The sequence below is a fragment of the Leopardus geoffroyi genome, chromosome C2 (assembly GCF_018350155.1).
Source record: "Leopardus geoffroyi isolate Oge1 chromosome C2, O.geoffroyi_Oge1_pat1.0, whole genome shotgun sequence".
NCBI lineage: Eukaryota > Metazoa > Chordata > Mammalia > Carnivora > Felidae > Leopardus > Leopardus geoffroyi.
In genome coordinates, this window is record NC_059333.1 from 6,899,898 (window position 1) to 6,901,696 (window position 1,799).

General features: G+C 45.7%; 1 long non-coding RNA gene across 1 annotated transcript; it reads left to right on the forward strand.

Annotated features, from left to right (window-relative positions):
• Positions 1-597: 597 nt before the first annotated feature.
• Positions 598-1,452, forward strand: LOC123576000. Its single transcript, XR_006701129.1, has 2 exons — positions 598-851; positions 1,126-1,452. It is a non-coding gene; the product is annotated as an uncharacterized LOC123576000 (long non-coding RNA).
• The last annotated feature ends 347 nt before the right edge of the window (positions 1,453-1,799 follow it).

Below are 1,799 nucleotides of genomic sequence, written 5' to 3' on the forward strand. Positions count from 1 at the left end.
AGTAGACCCATTGTAAGTTGGTGGCCATCTGTACAGTAGGCAGAACTTTGATTTATTTTTGTTTTTCTACAACTGGATATTTTCCTTTTTTTTTTTTTATGTTTGCTTATTTTTGAGGGGGAGAGAGAGAGAGGCAGAGCCTGAGTGGGGGAGGGGGGAGAGAGAGAGGGAGACACAGAATCCGAAGGAGGCTCCAGGCTCTGAGCTGTCAGCACAGAGCCCGATGTGGGGCTCGAACCCGTGAACTGCGAGATCACGACCTGAGTCAAAGTCGGATGCTTAACCAACTGAGTCACCCAGGCGCCCCGACAACTGTAATTTCCATTAGTGGTACACTAGAATGTAATTCAATTCGGCAGCAACCAGTGGTATTAAATGCTCACACTATACAAAAGCTTTGTTCTGTTTCAGATGTATTTTGATAGGCGGCCAGACAGCATAGATTAGATCCCGGGTCAGATCTTGTCTCTGTCAACTCAGTCGTTGTGTGACCTCAGCTGGGGGCTGACCCTCTCTGGGCCTCAGATGTGATATGGGAAGCACAGCATCTACCTCAGTGGTGTTGTGAGACTCAGTGGCCATACTGATGGTCAATGGCTCTGTCTGTCTGCGTATCTATCCATCATCTGTGTATTTGAAAGAGTGCTTCGCCTACCTCCATTTTGACCTCAGTCTATTCTTCTAAGTTCTTCCTTCCAGCTTATCTTTGCTGATTCAAAATGAGCACAACTTTTAGAATTGCTAAAAGAAAGAAAGAGAGTTTTCTTTGAGCCCAAGTTGGGACGGCTGTCCGGGAACCATGCTCTTTACGGGGAAGAAAGTGCTCCGGAGAATGAACAGATCTTACAGAGGTTTGTCCTTTTTTTTACATCTTGTAACAGCTCAAAAGATTATAGATTAGCATATAGGCAGGAATTGCGAGTTTTAACATCAAGGAATGCATAAAGCAGGAGCCCCGATGGATATCTCTAGAACAAGATGGTTGTCCTTTTGGCTGCTCATTCACAAAGCAGGTGTGCAGTCCGTGGGGGGTGGATCATAAACCAGGCTCTGGGTTTGAACAAAGTTTACGTACGGTCACGCTGACTTAGAAAGAAATCTAAAATGGTTTCCCTTATATATCAGACTTTTAGAGCGCTTTTCTCTCGTCATTTCTTAACTCGGGCAAAGGACCCAGCGGGCAAAGCATCCCTTGATGGAAACCGAAATTACCCCCTCAAGCCACAGGGAACTGCCCTGAGCCTGCAAGCCCCCACGTGATTGACCTCAAGATAATGATCCACCTGACCTTGGCTGTCCAGCTGCATGTACCCACCGACCCTTGTCCCACATTTCCCTTGTATAAACCTGGAAGTGTTTTCGGTACTTTGGAGACAACCCCCGAGATGTTAGTCAGCTGTCTTCCCAGTGTTGGCGTCCCTGAAATAAATTCCTTTCTGTGTCGCCACCAAACGTCTCTCTGCCTTTGGATTTTGTCAGCGGAAAGTGGCCGAACCTGATCTCTTTGGGATTCCTGGAGCTAGGTGTTCTTATATCCTTGGCCCCAGTTACATTATCCATCCACCTATCTATCTATCATCTATCATCTATCTATCATCTATCTATCATCTATCTATCTATCTATCTATCTATCTATCTATCATCTATCTGTCGCATAGTCTACAGACCAGGCCACACGTACAGTGTTTTGGCACAATCTATGCTGGAAACCCACGTATGGCCATTGGCCACACTGTATCCCCAAATGACGGGATGCTATGCTTTTGTATAAACTAGCATTGTTTACACGCCTCTAATTT